Raw genomic sequence first — 24,771 nt, forward strand, 5'->3', positions numbered from 1 at the left:
TTTAGTAAGGACAAAACTTATGAATACAACATTTCTTGAAGGGAGTTCATTCCATTGCACCAGAGTGTATTACCATAGTTTTTGGTAGAGACATCTGTTAGAGAATGTCCACACTTCTTGATCAGTGAAAAACAAAAGTAAATCAAAAACACTCAGTGACATCCTCTGATAAACCGTAGAGTTAGTTCGGTTTTTAAAGTTCAGGGTTTCTCCTGTAGAGTAGATTAAGTAGGCGCAAGATTTAAACTTGTGTCGTAGAGGTGTACCGCCCGGTACAATTATTATTATTATTATTATTATTATTATTATTATTATTATTATTATTATTATTATTATTATTATTATATACCACCTCAGTGGAAGTGATGTTAGTGACTCTCTCACTTGTGTGTTTCTCCACATCTTTCAAATACGGCCGGAGGACGTTTAAGTCAGAAATCAGTTAGCTGAAGGCTGACGATCGAAATAAATCACATCCAACTACCACAGATCAAGTCTATCTGAATTAAAACAGCCATTGAAGCACAGAGTGCAAGCACGACAATTTGTAGATAAAGCGCAGAACACACACAAAAAAGAAAAATTGGCAGTATTATGAATTGGCAAACTGATCATCCATCTCTGCCAAACCATCTCTCACTCGGATAATTTTGATTTATATTTCTGTAGCGGCAGACACTTGCTCCAGATACTAACCATTAGTCAATGTTCGGAGATAGTGACCACTTGTATTAGAAACCGGTGGCTCAATGGATTAGTTCACGCAGATGCGTCTACTTCGACTACAGTGTATTCCAGTGGATCAGGCACTTCAGTAGATAAGGTCTAGGGCCATTGACCGCGATGATTGATCAATTTGAATGCGGTGGAAGCGGTTATTGTGTTAAGGTGAAGTACAAATTGGTAGCCCTCCCCTCTTAAAGACACAGGGTACTCCTTAATATATAAATGTTAGCAGACAACATTGTTTCAAAACTTTTCTTCTTTTATGTTAAAAGTACGGTTGAGAATCTGATGACAAACACATGAAAGCTTTTCAAGACTTGACCGATGGCCGTATCATGTTATTTTAAGTGTAATTTATGAAAGATATATAAAGTAATACAATACTCACTTTTAGATAAGTTTTAAGGGTACATTCAGGTACATTTTCATCCTGTTGTTTCGATGCAGATACATGTTATTGCCTGCGGTTCATCTGAAATATTACTGTCACAAAGTGTGTGACGGAAATATGACCTAGCAACCGTGCAGACTGTGATGTAAAGTATGGACGAAGGGGGAGGGGGGGGCAGGCAGTGTTACCTAGTAACCGTGCAGACTGTGATGTAAAGTATGGATGAGGTGCCAAGCAGTGTTACCTAGCAACCGTGCAGAATGTGATGGAAAGTATGGATGGGGTCCAGGCAGTGTTACCTAGCAACCGTGCAGACTGCGGTAGAAAGTATGGATGGAGTCCAGGCAGTGTTACCTAGCAACCGTGCAGACTGTGATGGAAAGTATGGATGGGGTCCAGACAGTGTTACCTAGCAACCATGCAGACTGCGGTGGAAAGTATGGATGGGGTCCAGGCAGTGTTACCTAGCAACCGTGCAGGCTGTGGTGGAAGTATGGATGGGGTCCAGACAGTGTTACCTAGCAACCGTGCAGACTGCGGTGGAAAGTATGGATGGGGTCCAGGCAGTGTTACCTAGCAACCTTGCAGACTGGGGTGTAAAGTGTGGATGGTTGGCTGGCTAGACAATGTTACCTAGCACCCTCACAGACATGAATGGTCGATGTGATATTGCAACCTGTGATGTGAAGTAATGATGTGATTGAAAGATATATTTATAATAATTTGATTTTTCCAAATGTAAATTTGATACTTCTTTCATCTCGGTTTTTTCCACGTTTCATGCACACTAAAAATACATAAATATCGAATCAAAAGCTTGTTTAGGAATACAGTGTTTCAAATATTGATCTTTTTTGACATTTCGAAAGGTTTTATATTTTTCTTCAGTAGGATCACTATCATACAAGATATTATAGTAATATATTAGTCCTCTAACTTCCGTAGTTTTGAATTAATGATACGTAAACGTTAATAACGTGCAGGTAAGGGAATCAGATTCTAAACAAAACAGCCCTTTTTTTTTCAGAGAAATAAAATTAAATGCCGTGTGGCCCCCGAAGAGGCCTGGTGGAGGTCTTTTGATTTGACCCCCGTAGGTTATCTGCGCGTCGTGATGGGAACGAAATGATGGTGAAGACGGCACATACACCCAGTCCCCGTGCCAGGGGATTTAACAAATTTAACAAATTTAACAAATTAACCATGGAGCCGGACGTTTTCACAGAGCGATACCATAACTTCATAAAAATTTAAGCAAGTTAATATTTTACGATTCCCCTTCTTACGTTTTCTCTCTTGCATTCGTCCTTCTGCCCCCCTCTTCTGTGTACTGAAATATCCTACTTCTCGTTCACGAATATTGTCGACTACGAATGGAGAATTTACTACATTGGATTCATATTTAATTCCTAAATTCCTCAATGTATTAATATTGGGCGTTATACCATCATTGTAAACCCCATCTTAAGTTTGTAGACCAATAAGAACAAATGTTGGTAATCTTTCTAAAAATGCAGTGATTAAAACTCTCATTGGGATTTTGAATGCTCCATTTGGCTCTGTTAAGAAGGTGTTTTTTTTTCTGCTAGTTGCTTTACGTCGCACCGACACAGATAGGTCTTATGGGGACGATGGGAAGGACTAGGAATGGGAAGGAAGCGGCCGTGGCCTTAATTAATGTACAGCCCCAGCATTTGCCTGGTGTGAAAATGGGAAACCACGGAAAACCATCTTCAGGGCTGCCGACAGTGGGGTTCGAACCTACTATCTCCCGAATATTGGATACTGGCCGCACTTAAGCGACTGCAGCTATCGAGCTCGGTGTGTTAAGAAGGAAGTCATTCATATTTTAGTATCGGCTCACCTAATATAAAATAAAGCAAATAGCCAAAAAAAGCATAGTTATACAGATATACTTTGTACATGGAAGTTGCAATGTTACATTTCGTCTTTTTGACAGACTGAAAGAATGTCAGTTGCAACATTCGCTTGCAACCACGAAATTTTGTGCGTTACGCTTAGTGTAGCCAGCAGAGCACCGATGAGGTGTAATTTGGGCGTGGCCCATCACACGCCATTTTTAGACGATGATTTAAGGGTACTTATAGGCATATATTTGAATTCAGAAACTAGAGAAAATTGTATAATGGAGAATCGTATTTGCGGCTCGTTCTTGTAATTGTTTACCGTTAAATTTTCATTCGACACTAAATGTTGTCATGTTTTCGTCTAATATTTCCGCTAAAGAATGATTTTCTCTTCCACAAGGTTACTATTTTATACTTTAAATTAGTGGATGACAGTATCGTTGTTCTCCTATCTGTCTATTATTGGAGCCCGAATGACAGATTACAATGCAGACTTGCTGAAGAGACTAACATGTACAACTATACTCTATCACGCAGAACAGTTCTGCTATGTGATTTTCATATATATGTGTCATTGAAACCCTAAAAGGTATGTTACTCTCGCTACAATGCGGAAGAGTAGGCTGGACGACACCTATTACTAGGTTAGTCTGCATTCTAACCTATTAATGCCTAAACATCCGGATTCTATCCATGATATTCACAATATCCGCCACCAACATCAAATCTAGGTGGCAGTGATGTAGTTTTTGTCTTTATATTGTACCAGGAAAAATGTCTTTGGCCGCAGATACTAGATTGAAGAGCATGGAATAACCCTAAGGGGTGGAACGTAAGCATTGTGGTTGGTGCAGAGAGGGGTATTAGTTCATTGAATATATATTATATTATAAATCTGGTTTTATTGTTCATTTGAAGCAAATTCATATCACCTTTTATACAAGTTGAGTTGATGCGTTGTAGCAAGCTGGAACCTCCGGACTCCGGGACGATTACTGGGCTCGGTCTGGAGAGGGACCACGCCCGTCCTTGATGCGAAGTTCTAGAATTTCTCAAATTTATGGATGATCTGAAAGTTCTGGAATTTCCAGGTGCACACATTGCGGGGTTCGATCTCGCGCGAGAATACTGAGAGCTGAGGCGTGACGAGCACACAAGTCCCCGTAAGGTATTCAACTCACTTGTATCACTGTCTAATAAATTAATTTCTGCTTTTAAATACTCCATTGATTCATTATAAGTGGGATACGTCAAATGTTAATGACACTGACACTTGAATGTTTGACTCAAACACCTCACTGAACCACACATGTCAAAGGTCAGGGAAATGACACTTGAAAAGAAAACATTTGAACGGGGAACTGATCACCCGTTGCATGTCAGCCGAATTGATAGTTGGGAAAATTATGTGTAAACTTACAATGTCAAGTTCGCGACGAGTTTGGTAATCGTTCCATAGAGGAACGCAAATTCTCTTTAGAAAATACCTCATTTTTATGGTAGCAGTGCGTATTGCCTACCTCAGACGAAAAAGGCATATTAGGTTCCACAGGAAGAACGCACGTTCGATTCAGGCAGTCGACAATATTTCCACATCTCGAGAGGCATATTGACCGAGGATCACTTAGCCTGCATAATGAATGAGTACCTGGGAACAAAGATGGTGGTTACGGTCCACTCGTCCACGGGCCTCCATGGCGACAGTTTGCTTTGTTTTGATTACTGAAATGATCATCTAATCACTTGACTCCCAATCCGGATGTAGTATGTTCGAATTCCAGGAGCTTACAGCTAACTTTTTCAGTTCACTGTATTCATCGACACGTTACACGTTTCAGCTGCCAGGGCCCTGGTGTGTCCTATTGCTTTCAGGAACATCAGAGTGATGAAATTCCTCAAAATATGGCATGGATTTTGAGAAACAAACTAGTGTAATCGTGGCGCAAAATAATCAATATCTGGTGTTACTAAAAATATCACAGGCAGTTTTAGAACTGTATCTCTGTTCCTATTTAACCTAGAGGACTAATGTTGCTAAAAATTGCTCTGCAATATATTCTGAGTGTTGTAGAGCAGAATAGTTTTCCAGGGGGCGAGTTGGCCGTGCACTTAGGGGCGCACAGCTGTGAGCATGCATCCGGGAGATAGTGGGTTCGAACCCCAATGTCAGCTGCCCTGAAGATGATTTTCCGTGGTTCCCCATTACCTTAATTAAAGCCACGGCCACTTCTTTCCCACTCTTAGCCCTTCCATATCTCATCGTCGCCAAAACACCTATCTGTGTCGGTGCGGTATAAAGCAAGTTCTAAAAAACTGGTTTTAATTTCAATATAATGGCGTTATTCTGATACAGGATAAAGCTGCATCAAATATATTCATTTCAGTTTTAAATGAAGTTGATATCTTAATTATAAGTTGACATTTCATTTTACAAATTTATGATAAATTTAGAGGAAATGAAAATTGAGATAGAGGTCATTTAAAACTGAGGCACACATTACGAGCAAAGCCACTTATTTTCCTACTCCTAGAAACCTCCTGTTGCGTAGCATTTTTCTTAATCTTAGGATTTCAATTCAATGTGCTTCCTTCTGGCCCATAAGTATCTCCTACATTTTTTCTCTGGACTACACTGCTTCAAAGCCGGATTGAGGGGATCGTTATTATGTAGCATCTACGCCGGACCTTATTTACTTTCCACAAGTAATTCCAGGGGCGTGCTCGGTTCTCCCGGAAGGATGTGGGTTCGAATCCCCGTCAGGAAGTCGTAACATTTAAGAAACGAGATTTCCACTTCCGGAGGTGCACATGGCCCTGAGGTTCACTTAGCCTACACCAAAAATGAGTACCAGGTTAATTCCTGGCGGCAAACGTGGCTGGGCGTAGAGCTAACTACTCTAACCCATCACGTGCCGAGGTTAACAATGGTAGAAGACTTTACCTTCCACTCCTCCAAGGGCCTTCATGGCCTGTACGGGGGTGACTTTGCTTGCTTGCTTTACAAGTAATTCCAGCTTTCCTCAAGAAGTGTAGTTCTGTCGTACTACCATTGTTAAAATGGCAAATGCTCTTCATTAATCTAGGCTGAAGGGGTTTGTGTTCTAAGTACACATCATTTGGGCAACGTTGCCAAATCAAACCGTTGAACAACTCATTGGATTTCTGTGTTTTCCCATGTTCATATTTCGCCAAGAATACAATCTGCTTAGTTCTTACCAGCAAATATTGAAATGCTGAACAAGAAATATTAAGCTGTAAAGTGACACCTGCAGAAAAACGTGTATGCCTATAATTTGAAATGGATATAAATTAGTCAAAAAATAAGAAAACATATATAAATTACATATTTCTGGTAACTATACTAAACTATGGTCCAATACTTTTTAACAACAATTTCTTGGAAATGATACCTCAGTTTTTCCAACAAATAGTTTCTAGAATTCCGTACGTGGTCTCGTATTTTAAAAACACTCCATCAAAAATTTAAAATAGACAGGCTGTATTTTTGCTGATTAACGTGTGAACGAGTGGTTATTGTGTGTAGTGTTCGGAATGCAAAGTAACTGGAACTACAGTATTTGCTCGCAAAGAATTTTAATTATTTATTCATGAACGGCGAATAGCTTTCCCGATCCAATTAGAGCATGACGCCGCAGGCACGCGGACGGAATCAGTTCGATGTATAATTTTGTTCGATTATGGATCAAGGGTCAAGAGTGTGGCGTGATGTATACAATGCGCAATGTGCAGGTGACCACAAATCTTCAAAGCAGACAGTAGTGGTTTGAAGTTCAAAATCCCTTAATAATACACATTTTTTTTCACAAACGTAGAATTTTAATAAACAGTATTATTGTAATTTTCCATCCGTTTATTTTCCCTTAGCAGTGACACTGCTTGCAGTTTGTGCAAAGTGTTTCTCCCGGATCTACTTCTCCATTCCCTCTTGAAACTGTCATAATTTTTATTGATCTTTGCTCAAAAAGCTGTACAAACTTTCATTTCATGGAAATCATTGATAATTGAAGGACTATCCCCTCATAACGCGTTAAAGTTGGTCTTCAAGCTATATCTACTGAATGCTAGCTTACTATCTTGAGAGTTGAATCGTCAAAGATTATGTGGATTAGAAAATTCATCAATATTTAAGTTGGTTTCTGACCAACGTTTTATTTAGCAGCTCCAGAGATCTGATGTGCATTTAAGTTCCTATCAAACTCCTGTTCGTTGTAACATTTTCACAAACCTGGTATGCTTTTAAATTTGATTTAAATCATTGCACGTTGCAGCTGCCAGGACCCTGGTGGTGGCCTATTTTTTTCAGTAACATGAATGTGTATTTCAATTTATTTCATATCATTGATAGCTGTTACGTTTCCAAATGCGTGTGCGTGTGTATTTTGATTTGTTTCAGACCAAGTTACCTGCTGTAAGTCTCTAGTTCTTCGTATATTCCAAACAGTATAAAATACTTTTTCGTGTTCTAATTTTTTAATGCCTCGTTTACAATTATTTTCAAACATTTTTCCGTTGTAGTATTTCCATTATCCTCAAATTTCGAAATTTTCAAATAATTATTTGTTGCAATATTTCCAGAATCGTCGTATATTGTTAGTTTGAGAAACTACTCACAAATGTCAGTTTTTCTTGAATATTTGGCCATTGAAGTACAATTAAATCCTCCCGATTCAATGTTTTAAGCCTTTCCTTTTCACGGTTTATATAATCCTCGCTCATATGTCAACTTTTAAACACTTGTCCTTTGTTGAATTTGTATGTATAATACTCAAAGTAGAAGTGTTACGAAAATGTGGTAAACTTTGGGCTGGGACGACTTGGGAGTAAGCTGCTGGACTAAATGGTATGTTCCGAGCTGTCAGTGGAATTACTTTAGCAAACGAATAAACTTAAATGGAATTTTGAAAAGTAGGACATATAATATGAAGACTAAGTTCAAATTCAAGACGGTAAATTTGGGCAAATCATCTTTTATAGGAGGGGGAATTAGGGATCGTAATACTTTACCAAAGAGTATGTTCGATAAATTTCCAACTTCTTTGAAACGATAGGAAAGACTAGATAAGCAATTATCAAGTATCTTCCACCTGGCCGACAGGCCTAAATGCAGATCACTGGTGCAATTTATTTCAAATCTTTGCTTGCGGTAATGTTTCCAGAATCATCACACAATTGAAATTTATTTCAAAATATTCTCCTTAGAGGTATTTCTAGAATTCTCAGACTAATTTATACTTTTCCCCAACTTCCGTTCGTTTCAAAATTCAAAAATCCTCACACATATTTCTTATTTTCAAATACACGTTCGTTATAACATTTAGAAAATCCTCACATTTACTTTTATCCATTCAAACGTCATTTTTCGTTGTATTATTTCTAGAATCTTCCAACAAATTTCATGTTTTAAACTTTTGTGTTCTCCTATTTAAGTTTATTTGCACTATTTGTTCACAGCGATATTTCAGGAATCCTTGATGATATTTGAGTTTGATTCAAACCATTGATATCATTCCACCTTGAAAATGTTACTTGTCAAGCAATTTTAGTTCCTCAGAAGGATACAAATCACAGATAAATGGACAAAGAAACTTAGCACTTTGAGAGTTTAGTGAGGTTTTGCTCATTTTAAACAACTTGGATAATGGCGAATACTCCTCTTAAGCTGTACTCTAGGATAACTAGAATTCTTACATAAATGTTCACTTGTTTAATTAGTATATTTAGTTGCAAATTTGTGTAGATTTCTGTTTGTAAAATATGATCATTTGTTTTGTTTCAGGTAAGTACCTTGCCTCTTTTTGAAGAAATTATACCATGGTCTTTAGAAGGGAGCAATTCGTCCTGATTTGAAGGTTTGTTTGCACATATGTATTTGTATTGTTTGATTTCATTTATCTTAGTTCTTGTCGTTGAGTCGTGATAGTAATCTGTTTTTTGGCAAATTTTGTAACGTAATTTAGTCGTTACTAGATTGAATTTCCGGTACTGCAATCATGACTGATTTAGTTAAGGATAAAAAAGGATATTTTTCGACGACCAACACCAAAGCCTTAAAATTTTGTTCCGTGAACAGAGTGATACACCTAAGATTTTTCATCTCGTATATCTTATGATTAGTTTCAGATAGGTGATTTTCACCCACGTGATTAACCATACCCGGTATTTCAAGGAACATGTAATGTGTATCCGGTAAGCATAGAGGCGCTGATACCCGGTTGTCGTATTATTTACAAAGCCAAGCATGTAGCACTAGATGAAAGGACTGTTCAACTGCAGTACTACAAGTTTAAAAATTTCGCTACGTCACGTAATATTTTTTTAATTTACTTTGTGATTCGTTATGCCCAACTAAGAAGAGCCTCATCAATGAAAAATGGCCATAATTGGCTAAAAGAAATCAGTGAAGACCTAAATGAAATGGACCGATTTACCATCAATTATAATAGCTTTAGATGCATAAGGTGCTTTAACTACTGTGCTGTTATTATCTTTTATTTATTTATTTATTTATTTATTTATTTATTTATTTATTTATTTATTTCGGCCTTCTTTTCCGTAATACACTTGATATTGATTCTACTCTTTCGATATCTCCTGGCTTGATCTCTGCACCCATATTTCACGCTGGTTTTTGGTACCCCATATATCATTCAGCATCTTTCTTTCCACGTTTTTCAGTCGAATACAAGCTCTTTTGCCCAATGTCATGGTCTCAGTAGCGTACAATGCAGCGCTCAGGACGTTCATCGTATAGTGTCGCAGTTTGGCGTTCCTCGATGGGTTCTTCTTCTCATAAGTCGTGTTGGCCGTGAATCGTAGTTTCTGCAGGAGTTGTGCTTCGTCTACCGCACTCCTATTATAGTGTAGTTTTCCTGTTATATTCTCACTTAGGTACGGAAAACTGTCGCCTCTCTACTACTACTACTAGATCTACAACCTTCCAGTTGGCCTTTACATTCAGTATCTTAGTTTTCTTCTACGCTATCGTTAGGCCAAACTTCGCATTTGTTTCCGTCTCGTGTAGCAATGCCATATCATCTGCGAAGGCCAAGCAGTCCACTGTGGCGCTGTGTTTCATTTTGTATCCAATCTGTACACCTTCGATACCAATGGTTTTCTTCAACTGTCTCCGTTGTTTCACCACTTCATTCGGGACCAAGTTGAACAGTATTGGTGAAAGTCCATCACTTTGTCGGACTTCTGCTCTGATTTCGAAGCTGTCAGTCAGTGTATTCCGGAATCTAACTCGGGCAGTTGTAAGTTATCGACTTATTATTATTATTCATAATGGATTATGGCCAACTATGGAGTACGTAAACAACTCTTCAGGACTTCAGTTTCCTTTGCCGCCAATATTCCTACATTCTCTTGCTAACAGCTACTTTCCAATGTTGTTCCTCCTTGGTCGCTGTTTCCGGCTCTAGGAACCCTTCAGATGTGTGTGTCTTGTTCCTGAAAGCGGTTCTGTTGTGGATGTCTTGATCTATGATGTTCATTTCTTGCAGAGCCTTCTTGGTGTTAACAAACCATTTGCCATAAGAGATTCCTTTCGTATTGGGCTGGTTAAAATGGTTCTTACTGTTTATGTCGTCAGGCATTCTTGGAATATGTCCAAAGAATTTAACCCTTCGTTTGCGTATGGTATCTGAAATCTCGCTGCCTGTTTGATATATTTATTTGTTACTCGGTAATCGGTATGAGTCGGCACATCTTTTTGGTCCTAGAATTTTTATTTAAATCTTTCTTTCTTTGTTCTTAATTTCTTCAAAGTCTTTTCGGGTTGTTAATCCTAGGATTTTGAAGCATACAGGCACTCTGGTTGGATTACTGCGTGATAGTGTCGTGTTATTTTAAAGGAACTAAAAGGAAAAGGTAATAAAGATCTTCAGGCTCTGGTGTTTGCAGACGATGTGGCAATATGGGATGAAACAGAGGAGGGAGTGCAAAATAATCTGAATACATGGTGTAAGAAGTTTGATGACTATGGAATGAAATTGAACCCGTCAAAAACAGTAGCATTAAAAATCAGCAGACATTATACAGAATGCAACATAAAAATACAGGACCACCAAGATGAAGTAGTACACCAATTCAGTTATTTAGGAAGCGTAATCGCTAGTAATAACAGAGCTGAGAGAGAAATAACAAACAGAGTAACCAAAGGCTCTAACTTTTACAGCATCGTTAGACACCTACTATGGGATCAGAAAGTCCCACAAAGAACAAAAATGACCCTGTGCAAGTCATATTTCATTCCCATCCTTACATATTCTCTGGAAACCTGCACACTAACATCAAAGGATTGTAGTAGGATTCAAGCCTGTGAAATGAAATTTCTTAGAACTGCCCTCCAAAAGACCCGACTTGATCATGTGAAAAATGATGAGATCCGATCTAACCTAGATCTAAATGAATCGATGGAGGAAAGACTTAGGTCATCTAGACTTAAATGGTTTGGGCATGTTAAACGAATGAATAGCACAAGGTTACCATGTGCTTATTTGGAAAAGAGAATAACAGGTAGAAGACCAGCTGGAAGACCAAGAAGGAGATGGATGGACCAACTGAGGGAAGACGTGGAGAGAAGAGGATGGAACTGGGAATCTGTCTTGGACAACGAAATGTTTTTGAATAGGCATCTTTGGAAGACGCTCGTTTTCAAACACCCTACCCGGCTCGCTGGAAGGGCAAACCGATGATGATGAGTGTCGTGGTTTGGTCCTAAGAGAAATCGCTTTCTTGTTGTATGTGTTTTTCGTATTCTTCTTCTTCTTCTTTGTCGTTTAGGCCTACTGAGGACCACGGGGCTCGTATCTACTCTTGGGTAAAGTTGTTGCTTTCTTCTTCTTCTTCTTCCAATACTCCTTCATTTGCTGACTATGAGCCAGCTTTCTCTCCTCGGTCCACTTAGTTTGTGTAGTCTTCTTACTTGTAAGGGACGTTGGGAAAACTCCGTGTCGGATGGCTTGACGGAACAGTAGTCGGTCATGAGTTTGTCCCAGTGGGATATCTAGTTGTTCCATATCCGACTTAACTGACGTGATCCATTTGTTCTTAGAAGCCTTGCCTCTTCCTGTTACTGTGAATATCCTGTTGGTGAGTCTTTCGGAATCCAGACGGGCCAAGTGTCCATAAAAGGTCAGGCGCCTTTTCCTTATAGAAGTGACGATGTCCTCCTGGTGTTCATACAGTTCAGCATTATGGCGGATTCTGTAAGTGCCTCCTTCCTCTCTGATTGGTCCTAATATCCTCCTCAGGATCTTCCTCTCTTTTAACTCCAGCTTTCTGAGTGGGCCCTTCCTAGCCATTACAAGGCACTCAGAAGCATACAGAACAGATGGTTTGACTACCGAGTTGTAGTGTCTGAGCTTGAGGTTCTTGGAGAGGCACTTAGATGAATAGATACTACGACACGAGTGATAAGCCCTTTCAAACTTAGTACATCTGGCATCTATGGCTGGGTTCTCGCTCTGATTCGCAGAGATCCATTCTCCCAAGTACTTAACCGCAGGTACTTTTCGTATGGTAGCGTCTATGAGAGGAATTGTAGAAGGGGCCTCCTTGATATTGGTCATAAATTCAGTCTTCTGGACGCTGATTTTCAGACCAGTCTTAACCGCTACACAATAAAGACTCTGTAAGTTGTAGGTAGCCTCCTCTATATTGTTTGCCAGTAGAATGAGGTCATCGGCAAAGGCTAGGCACGGGACAATGAGGTTGTATTATTATTATTATTATTATTATTATTATTATTATTATTATTATTATTATTATTATTATTATTATTATTATTATTATTATTATTTTTTTTTTTCTTTTTTTTTTCTAGTGGATTGCCCCAGCGTGTGTCACTTAGTGTTCTTTTACGAAACTCAAAGAGCTCAATCATTGGCTTCATACTACCGCAGATATCTTCACTATTATACATGAGTAGAATGTTCAGGTGACCTTTTGTCCTTTTAATGTTGGTGATGCCCGATCATGTATCAAAGCTCATGACGGTGTGTGGACACTAAAAGCCTCGATAAAGCACATTCTCAAATGATGTTAAGTGGCTCTGCTGATAAACACTAAGCTGGCACGCAGACATTATGGGTGGTCTCCCAACACTTATCAGGGACAACATGGCTTTTAATTGGAGAGTCCTGTTTTATACCACTTTTAAATAAAATCCCTTCAACTATTATAACGTTAGGGAAACACGGATACATTCTCAAGCGCTATTCGGTTTTCTTTACAGTTTAATCCTCCTCCCTCTGCTTAGAAGAGTTAAGATAAATTACACCGATAACGCTCTTAATGTGTCTGTTCTAGTATTTATACCAAAGTGGATTCTTTTTAAAAGTCGACCAAGAGAAAGAATGATGATGTGAGTGTTTGGGGGGGGGGGTGCAGATATGGACAGCCTTCTTAAGTCTCCAAGGAGGGGAGAGGTTTCACCGGGAGACACGCTGGCGGTTTCTGATTTTTGCTACTCAAGACGCATTTTACGTTCCATTACATTCCAATTTCACGCCATCGCGAAATTGCGCACTTCTTATCGCTCCTTCCTTCGATCCTTCCCTCCTTACTTCCTTTCCATTACGGTAAGAGTCAGCCGACACTCCACATTATTCGCTTCACACTTCTACAACTGATACCTTTCCTGATTTGGCCAGAGTGATCGTGTTGTTGTTTGAGTCATCAGTCCATAGACTGGTTTGATGCAGCTCTCCATGCCACCCTATCCTGTGCTAACCTTTTCATTTCTACGTAACTATTGCATCCTACATCTGCTCTAATCTGTTTGTCATATTCATACCTTGGTCTACCCCTACCGTTCTTGCCACCTACACTTCCTTCGAAAACCAACTGAACAAGTCCTGGGTGTCTTAAAATGTGTCCTATCATTCTATCTCTTCTTCTCGTCAAATTTAGCCAAATCGATCTCCTCTCACCAGTTCGATTCAGTATCTCTTCATTCGTGATTCGATCAATCCATCTCACCTTCAGCATTCTTCTATAACACCACATTTCAAAAGCTTCTATTCTCTTTCTTTCTGAGCTAGTTATCGTCCATGTTTCACTTCCATACAATGCCACGCTCCACACAAAAGTCTTCAAAAACATCTTTCTAATTCCGATATCAATGTTTGAAGTGAGCAAATTTCTTTTCTTAAGAAAGCTCTTCCTTGCTTGTGCTAGTCTGCATTTTATGTCCTCCTTACTTCTGCCATCGTTAGTTATTTTACTACCCAAGTAACAATATTCATCTACTTCCTTTAAGACTTCGTTTCCTAATCTAATATTTCCTATATCACCTGCCTTCGTTCGACTGCACTCCATTACTTTTGTTTTGGACTTATTTATTTTCATCTTGTACTCCTTACCTAAGACTTCATCCATACCATTCAGCAACTTCTCGACATCTTCTGCACTCTCAGATTCTAAAGATTATTATAACGCGCGTGAATTGTGCAAATGATCCTTGTTCGAGCTAATCAACCCACGGGAAAATAAAGAGGTGTTTTTGAAGCCTCCTACTGCCGCTTAAGAATATCGAAAGATCATGTGGACACCTACAACGGATTAAAAGTTTTTTATGTTACTACTTAACCCTCGACTGGCGTTCGAGAAGAAGACATGTAGTGGGTTGTAAGTGGTTGTGAAAATGACGCAAATGTCTTTGAAATTCAAACGTTTTATGAGTTTTATATACTATAATATTTAAATGTACCTTTGAATTTGCGTTGGAGCAATGAATGTTTAAAATTTGTTTCCATTTAAGTTAAATTCAGGGGAGAGCGATTTTCTTTCAAAATCATTGACTGTAAAACCATTGTGCACTACCTCACAATCTGTAATCAGTAAAGATGTTAATTTATCATTGTAGGTAATGTAAAATGTATAAGAAAACATAATTGACGTGTACTTATTTTTGAAATTTAAATAAAAGGTGTTCGTTGTCTTCCATTCTCTGCTATCATCTTCGACCCCACAACGCCATTTACGTACCAAAGTTTTCACAGCGCCAGTCAGGGGTTAAGAGGCTAACCATGTACATCAGAGAATAAAAATCCACAGCCTCTTTCCAGTTATTCGACCGGGTCAGAAATGGAATTAATTCAGCCCTCATCTATCGGCGAGGATACGAACTGTGCCGGCTGCCGAAACCTGTCACACTCTTCTGGAACAATGATTAATGACTGACAGATGAAATTAAATGGTATTGGAGAGTGTTGGTGGAATAAAAGATGACAGCGAAACGAGAAGTACCGGGAGAAAACCTCTCCTTCCTCCGCTTTGTCCAGCACAAGTCTCATGTGGAGTCACCGGGATTTGAACCACGGAACCCAGCGATGAGGGTCCGATGCGCTGCCCCCTGAGCCGGGGAGGCTACCGAGATCAGTAAAATAACAGATTATGTGAAATATATTAACATTCATTTTGTTGAGAGAAAGTACTCATGTGTCATAGAAGACTTTTTTCCTAGTGTTTCGTGGTGTAAAATGGGAAACCACGGAACACCATTATCAGGTCGAACCCACCATCCCCGGAATTCAATTTCACAGGTACGCGATCTTAACCGCACGGCTATGGCAGTATGCAGAATGAGACGTCATGTTTGTCACCCTATCAGTATTCCACGGCTCAGCGTTTAACGGGCGGGTGGTCGCGCTATCCGGTTTACCCATCTCTCGGACTTTTAGTTTTTATTTATACAGCAGGGTATGGGGGTTGTTGTGTGCGTGGACATTACTCACGTCCCTACATACGAGGTACAAGTTTATGTGTTAAACCACCACCTCCACCTCGTCGCTGAATAACGACGGCGCAGGAAGCGGGGAGGACAAACAAATGTGCTCTGTTTATAGTCCGGTTGAGATAACTGCATAATATAGAAGGACTTTTTATCATGCGTACTGAAAACTTTTTATCGCGCCACATCTCTTCTAGCATTGAAGTAATGCTGCTCTGAATATGGAATATGAACGTATGAGACGAAGTATTGTCAGATACTGTGCAGAGTAAAAGTGTGTTATCACTATTTTTAGGCTCTAATAGATTAGAATGCAAACATACTAAAACAAATAACAAGTATACTCTTCCCGGGCAACAGCCGTGTTATGCGATTTGCATAAACATTAGGGTCCCGGATTCTTAGAATCCCTAAAAGTTATGTTACTCTCGCTACTCTGCGGAAGAGCGCGTAGACGGCTGTAAGTTGGTTTGCATTCTAACCTATTGCTGCATAAACATCCGGGCTTCAGTTATTAAAAAGAGTGCTCTTCCGTAATGTAGCAAGGATAACATAAATTCTAGGGGTTCTGATGGGCTCACCCCTTATGCACAGAAGATCGTTCAGAATTTTTGGGGACGATGTTTTAAGGGTAATTAGCTTACGGAAAGCCATGTCTCCACCAACGATCATGCTCAGTTGGAAAACCAGCATTTCTAGCTATAGCCCGACAACGTTATTTCCATTGCATCAGAGCTAGCTAAACTATCTTATCCCATTCCTCATGGCAGGCTTTCCAGGGGACACTGATAGTGCAAGGAAGTCTATTTTCTAAGGTCCTTTTTAAGAGTTCAAATGCACAGACGTCCATGGGAGATCCATCGGAATGTCACTAAATGGAAGTGCACGGATTCAGTCGAAAGAGAGGTGCGGCTCGATGCTATATCTCGATGTACCCATACCTGATTTCTCCCCTCCCATACAATGAGCCCTCATACGGCTTTCTACCGAGCTCGCTAGCTGCAGTCGCTTAAGTGCGGCCAGCATCCAGTAATCGGGAGATAGTGGGTTCGAGCCCCACTGTCGGCAGCCCTGAAGATGGTTTTCCGTGGTTTCCCAATTTCACAACAGGCAAATGCCGGGGCTGTACCTTAATTAAGGCCACGGCCGCTTCCTTCCAATTCCTAGGCCTTTCCTATCCCATCGTCGCCATAAGACATATCTGTGTCGGTGCGACGTAAACCAAATAGCAAAAAAAAAAAAAAAAACATACGGCTTTCTTGCGCTAGTGCGACGTTCCAAAATGTGATGAGGCAACAGCTTGCGAACTCGGTGCTTATGCCTCTTTTCTAATTGCAGCTCCTTGTTGATTATGGTGTTAACTGTTGAAGCAGATATCTCCAACTTACGTGCGATAGTCCTTCGGAGGGAATGGTTACCAAGTGAGACAAAGGGTCTTCACATTCCTCAGCACTTCTGGTGTACGACTGGTGGCTGGTCGTGGATTTGCCTGTTTTGTCCCCTCTGGAACTAACCCAGTCAGGCATTGCCTCTTTTATTCAATACAGCACTGTTCCCATTCTTTGATATCAAGAAATCACGCTTCTTGCACAATCCTTGGTTTGCAGAATAGCTATATTTAGCATCGGAAAGGGCTGCTATGTTGTCCTCCCAGTAAGAGTCAACCCGCTTCGGCATCGTTGTAGCTATCACGAAACTCTGCACACACGTTCTCAGTGCTGATGTGAATCATCACTCCCTGTGCTCAAATTGAAAACAGCGACGCCAGCGGCCTTCAAACTCGTCACCAGATCCCGAACGAACTTCTGTCTGTATATGCAAAACTCATAGCATAACTATTGTGCAGGTTAGAGTTTACTTGTCACTCGCCTCAGTAAGGTCACCCGAACAACAATTCTGCCATGGGATTTGCAGAGATGTTAGGGGCAGGCCTATGAGAACTCCTGGACATTATGTTACTATCACTACATATCGGCATAACGGGCTAGACTACACCTCCTACAAGCCAAATTAATTTGTAATCTAACCTATTACTGCCTAAACACCCGGGCTCTAATTATCACGCTACGAGATTTTTAGCTGCCTAAGATTTCAGCGTACACCAGTACTTGGAGAGTGCGTGCCTCCTTGACTGAATGGATTGTAAAATGAGAATGACGGGACACATTGTCTGGGGATCAAGAAAATGGTGGGAATCCTAGGGGAGGATTTTTAAAATAATTATTTAATAATTTTATTTAAAAAGGCCATAGAACATGAAACATTCACAGGGTTGGTTAGTGATTAGTTCATTCGTAGAGGATGTTTAAGTTAAAAAGCAGGAGTCCATAAAGTACGGATTTTAAGGCAAAACCTAATAAAGCGAGCAATATATTTATTCTAGCCCGCACAACAGTTATGCTATGAGCTTTGCATAAACGTAATGGGTACGGCCCTTCAGACCCCTAGAATGTATGTTACTCTTCCTACAGTAGAGAAGGGCGGGCTAGGCAACACTTCCTAATGAAGAAATTAGTTTGCATACTACCGTATTGCTGCCTGCAATTCCTGGTCTACTGATAAGCCTTAGAAGTCAACATACCAGAATAATACCCGGTATTCTTTCAGTACCAGAATACTTGCGCAAGGCAGTAAATAATTCCTCAGCTTGCAGTGGTTGGACGTGCCCACGAGCGAGCGGAGAGGTTTTAAAGCTTTGTACCCTCGGCAGATGACCAGATCTCTCCCATTGTTCTTCCTCTGCTATAATTATGGTGCATTAATCATGGTAGACACTGTCGGGGAGGAGGTGATAACACGCGCTGTGTTCGAGCATTGTCTTCCTGTATTACTGAAAGCTTCAGTGCTCATATAGGAGTAAAAAAAAGAGCGGTGTTACTGTGCTTTGTCAACAGGTTTACACTCATTTATGTTCCTCGGAGAGACATGACGCTTTTTATATAAAAGAATTAGAGATCGTGTGTGAAATCGTCATGTGCTACTTTTTCTAACAGACACGACATGCCACCTATTCGTTGACATAACAGGGACCAGATAGCACATTGAAAGAACATCTTGAACGTGGAGTGAAGAAAGCAGAAAATAATGCTTCACACAAAATAGAAACTTTCTGTAGTTTGTCCTAGCTATATCTTATTTTAGACTGGGGATTAAAATTTAACGTTCTTCTTGATGCTACGGGATTATTTCGCCGAGTGAGTAGGAAAGAGACGGAATAGCGGAGGACTGCGTGGAAGAATGATCATAACTCAGAACTTTCTGCAGTTTCTAAGGAAGAGGACAGAGTGTCGATCGCTTGAGCGTGGCATTCGACCACAATATAAACAATGCACAACTAGAACTGACTAATTTACTTGCTTGGCATCTCTCCGACACAGATAGGTCTTATGGCGACGTTGGTATAGGAAAGGGTTAAGAGTGGGAAGGAACCGGCCGTGCCCTTAATGAAAGTGCAGCCCTGCCTGGTGTGGAAATGGGAAACTTCGGCAAACCATATTCAGAGCTGCCGAAAGTGGGGTTTGAACTACTATCTCCCGAACGCAAGTTCACAGCTGTGCGCCCTTAACCGTACAGCCTACTCACTGGGTGGCTAATTTATATACAAAGCGAAAAATTAGTCACCATTCAGATGCTATATCTATCGTTACTGTGTGTTCTTTACAGACAGCTACAGCGTACTGAACAGTGCGGAGATTACTGTACAGAATGTGAAAATGTTTCGTTCTACTGTGACATAAATTTCTTACCTGAAACATGCTTATATATAAGTCTCTAAGTTCATAAATAAATAAATAAATAAATAAATAAATAAATAAATAAATAAATTCACTAATTTCAACAATTTTATAAATATATTTCTAGTTGAATGAATGAATACTGATCTGCATTTAGGGCAGTCGCCCAGGTGGCAGATTCCCTATCTGTTGCTTTCCTAGCCTTTTCCTAAATGATTTCAAAGAAATTGGAAATGTATTGAACGTCTCCCTTGGTAAGTTATTCCAATCTCTAACTCCCCTTCCTATAAATGAATATTTGCCCCAGTTTGTCCTCTTGAATTCCAACTTTATCTTCATATTGTGATCTTTCCTACTTTTATAAATGCCACTCAAACTTATTCGTCTACTAATGTAATTCCACGCCATCTCTCCGCTGACAGCTCGGAACATACCACTTAGTCGAGCAGCTCTTCTTCTTTCTCTCAATTCCTCCCAACCTAAACTTTGCAACATTTTTGTAACGCTACTCTTTTGTCGGAAATCACCCAGAACAATACGAGCTGCTTTTCTTTGGATTTTTTCCAGTTCTTGAATCAGGTAATCCTGGTGAGGGTCCCATACACTGGAACCATACTCTAGTTGGGGTCTTACCAGAGACTTATATGCCCTCTCCTTTACATCCTTACTACAACCCCTAAACACCTTCATAACCATGTGCAGAGATCTGTACCCTTTATTTACAATCCCCACTAAAAGCATAGCATAATTACGTAAGCCATCCAAAAATTAAGTTTCCCTATGTCGTTTCTTACATTTATCCAGTAACTACGAGCCTGCGCGACAGATCTATGACGTAACAATCACACCGCCCGGACAAGTCCCGCTTGGTGTCAGTAGTGCAGCACCGGTGGCTCGTACTCTCTCTCTCTCTCTCACGCGCCCGTGAAGTTTGGTTTGTGATAAAGTTTCTACGGAAATTGCGGTGGGCCGTTCAAAACACTAGGCGTGGTGTTGTGCTGATCCATGGCAATGTTCGGCGCGCAGCAACTGTTCTGCAGGAGTTCGGCTGGGAGGTGTTTGATAACGCACCGTACAGTCCTGATCATCCTCCCAGTGATTTATATATTTTCTGGCAACTCAAGAAATTCCTGTCAGCACGCTAGTTCCATTACCAGGCGGCAGAATTCCACGGCATTGGCATACATAAGTGATACCACGATACGACAAGTGTCTCAATTATGGTGGTGATAATGTCGAAGAATAGCTCCGGCATTACTGTATCGGGTGTCAGTAAAGTTTTTCAGGTAACTATGTTTTTTGAATAGGGAAACTTAATTTTTGGACGGCGCTCATAATAAATTGGGTGAGCACAACGCGGGTAACGCCCGGTTAGCCAGTCCAATTGTCAATGCACACTGGTTTGCTGAACATATGGTAAGGACGTGATACGACGTTTTCAATTGAGGAGTATATTTTCAGGCCTAACATCTCAAGCTTTGTTGTACGTTCGTGTGAGGTTCACAACAATACCTGGTCGTGAGGTGAAGAAAGCAAGTCTCTCACGCTCTTGTTGTCCCCGCCCAGAGCTCCAACAAGGGTGATCGCGTGTAAACCTTTATGTTATCTGGCTAATTAAAACCAGCATCTTGGTTGCTCTTCTCCCTCCCACCTTGCACACAATTAGCCTCGTCACCTTTCTGTAACGAGACTGGCAGATGGCAGAGTGAGTCCTTACTTCCTTCATTCATTAACAGCCAGCTCACATGAGCACCTACAAATCGCAAGGAGTTCTAAGAAGAAACAAATCCGCACACTTGATTTTTTTCCGCTACATGGAAGAAACATAGAATCGTGGATTGGGATTACTAGACGAAAGAGCGAATATCTGTTAGCCGGGCTGAGTGGCTCATATGTTTGAAGCCCTACCCTTCTGACCCCATCTTGGCAGGTTCGTCTGCCTCATGTCGGTAGATTTACTGGCACATTAAATTACTCTTGCTGGACTAAATTCCGGCACCTCGGCGTCTCGGAGAACAGTAAAATTAGTTAGTGGGACGTAAATCCCATATCACTATTTTATTTATTTTCGTTTCGGCCCTCTATGGACCACGTTTGACAATCTTTTTTTTTTCGCTAGTTGCTTTACGTCGCACCGACACAGATAGGTCTTATGGCGACGATGGGACAGGAAAGGCTTAGGAACGGGAAGGAAGCGACTCTGGCCTTAATTAAGGTACAGCCCCAGCATTTGCCTGGTGTGAAAATGGGAAACACGGAAAACCATCTTCAGTATTTTTTAGCCTTCTCTGCCTTCACTCTCTCCCAGTATATTTTCATCCCTTCTCCATCTTCCTTCTTCTGTTCTGAGCCATGCTAAAATGGCATGTTCATAAAAAATGATGTTTCCCATATTGCAAAGGACTTGTATCGGCCTCACCTCCATTGAGTTAAGTGTTTCCATGATTGTACCAGAGAGGGCAGCTCCCTCGGTCACGAGCACGGAAGATCATTCTTTCGGCGAGACTGTTGTTTTATGTCCTTGGAGCGAACCTATGCACTGTTATGTGTGTGGAATATAAACACCACGAGTCGACGTTACTTGCGACTAGTACCACCTGGTGAGGAAAACCATGAGCATACGTGGCCTGTGATTAGTACCATTGTGAGGCACCGTTGACCTGGATTTAGGACCCCTTTAGATAAGAATCTTCCCACTACTTAAGGTATTGTGAATAGGATCCTCTCATTGTTTATGCTTTTTTCATCGCCATTTGTTTTAGACTCTAGACGGTGGATATATTTTGAGGTTTTAATTTTCATTGCGTTTACCTCTTACCATTAGTGGCCGATAACCTAGCTGTTAGGCCCCTTTAAACAACAAACATCATCATAAATATAAATATTACCCTCTAAAGTATCTGTAAGAAATCTCGTTATTAAACAAGGAATAAAAATACACACTATTAAACGAGGAATAAAAATACACACTATTAAACAATGAATAAAGGTACCCATTATTAAACAAGGAATAAAAATACACATTATTAAACAAGGAATAAAAATACGCATTATTAAACAAGGAATAAAAGTACGCATTATTGAACAAGGAATAAAAATACGCATTATTAATCAAGGAATAAAAATACGCATTATTAAGCAAGGAATAAAAATACGCATTATTTAACAAGGAATAAAAATACGCATTATTAAACAAGGAATAAAAATACACACTATTAAGCAAGGAATAAAAAGACGCATTATTAAACAAGGAATAAAAATACGCATTATTAAACAAGGAATAAAAATGCACATTATTAAACAAGGAATAAAAATACAGACTATTAAACAAGGAATAAAAGTACACACTATTAAACAAGGAATGACACGTTTCGTTCTTAAAAGAACATCATCAGGTTCACCCAAGTCACATTCAATATTTGGATATATATATATGTGTATTTCTGTCCAAACATGTATTAATTTGAAATTTGGAAAGTAACTCCCTTGTCTCAACTCCACCGTACGCTGCGTGGCACAGAACACCTCCCCTCATTTGAATTTTTTAAAATATCTTATTCCAGTCCGCATTATCAAAAAGAATATTTCTACACTTTCGTATTGTATCAATTTTGCAAACGCATCTGTGCATAAGGATACCCCTTTGTCTCTAAATGAAGTAACAGCTTGGTTTAGAACACAAACAAAAAGTCTCTATGATTTATTCAAGTGAATTTTTCAGAGTTCAATTCACAGCCTGGCAAGCTCCGAAAAGGAATACATGAAAAATAGAACAAAGCCCTTGTTAAATTAGAATTCACATCTGGACTGGCCTAATGCAAGTCTAAATTCTCTGAGCAAGGATTCTTGACGTGGGCTTGCAAGCCAAGTGAGTAATTCCATATTCGCGACACAGTCCTCTAAAATGTTTATCGTGTTCCCTCCTTATTGAATGGTGAGCTGTTACACCAAAGCTCTTTAGCACCACTGTGCAACAGTGAGGGAGAGGCGGAATTCCAATTCACTTGCTGAATGACAGCGGGGGCTGCCAGACCAGTCCTCTCAACAACAACACCTTTCAACCGTGGAAAGGAAAACCTTTTCGAATATAATAATAATTGCAGGTGGAGTCCCGCATGCATCTTCATAGCGAGAAATGATTTTCTGTAGTTTTTAGTCACGTGACATTTCAGGAGTTGATTCTTCGTAGACCAACCGCGTCTAACCCAAAATCTCACCTGATTCGAATAATTTGGATGTAAGATCACGTGAGCCACAGCAAAAACAAGTAGCTATTTCATGCTATCTTCAATGTTTGTTGTTTGTTTGTTTGTTTGTTTGTTTGTTTGTTTGTTTGTTTGTTTGTTTGTTTGTTTGTTTGTTTGTTTGTTTGTTTGTTTGTCCAACCCTTGTCCCGTTTCTCTACGGGGTCGGGTATGAGGTGAGATGAGTCCGTCGTGGCGGGTTTGTATGACCGGATGCCCTTCCTGACGTTAACCTCATCAAAGGAGTTAATGAGATGAAATGAATGGCGTGATATATGATACTAGGAAGGGAGAGGGTGAAGCCCGGTGCAGGCACGTAGCCTACTCCTGTCGAATAGCACCAAGGGGTCTGCTCAAGGCTTAACGTACCCGTCCGACGGATGAATTACCATCAACAGCGTCATATGCCCTCACTCCATATTAGCACTGCGGAGAGGTTTGGAATTTAATGCAGGCTTTTGGCACGCGATGTAGTGATTACAAGTTGTATACCACCACCGCCTCTACCCTACCGGCCAATATTCTGATGGTGAAATGTTTTCGACCAACGGGATTCGAACCGGCTAACCACGGTAAAAGACCGTTTAGACTTCAACGCATTAACGATCATGACCACCAGGCGGGCTATTATGCCATCTGTAATGCATTACCAATGTTAATTTCTTGTTTTTTTAAATTCCCAAATTTGGTCAACTGAGGAACACATTGAATTTAAGACTTCTTGGCCTTTCCTCTCTTCCACGAACCTCTTCATTCTTTCGCTTCTTATCTTTTCCCTTTTTGGAAATTATCCGTTTGTGTCTCCTTGTTAGTGGTTTCTCTTCAAATCATTTTTGACGACCCACTCTTCTTCTGAACTCTCTTCTATTGTGGACCATCCCTAGTGTAATTTCAACTTCTTCCAAATCCCTTTTGACGCACTTGGAAGTGGCCTTAAATCCCCGGATATATCTGAAGATAGCTCTGGTCAGTCGTCTGTCATCCATTAAGCTAGGTGTCCGTGACCTTTCCACTGTAAAGTAGGGGGAGGGAAAATTCCTTTCGCACACCT

The sequence above is a fragment of the Anabrus simplex genome, chromosome 12, assembly GCF_040414725.1.
Source record: "Anabrus simplex isolate iqAnaSimp1 chromosome 12, ASM4041472v1, whole genome shotgun sequence".
NCBI lineage: Eukaryota > Metazoa > Arthropoda > Insecta > Orthoptera > Tettigoniidae > Anabrus > Anabrus simplex.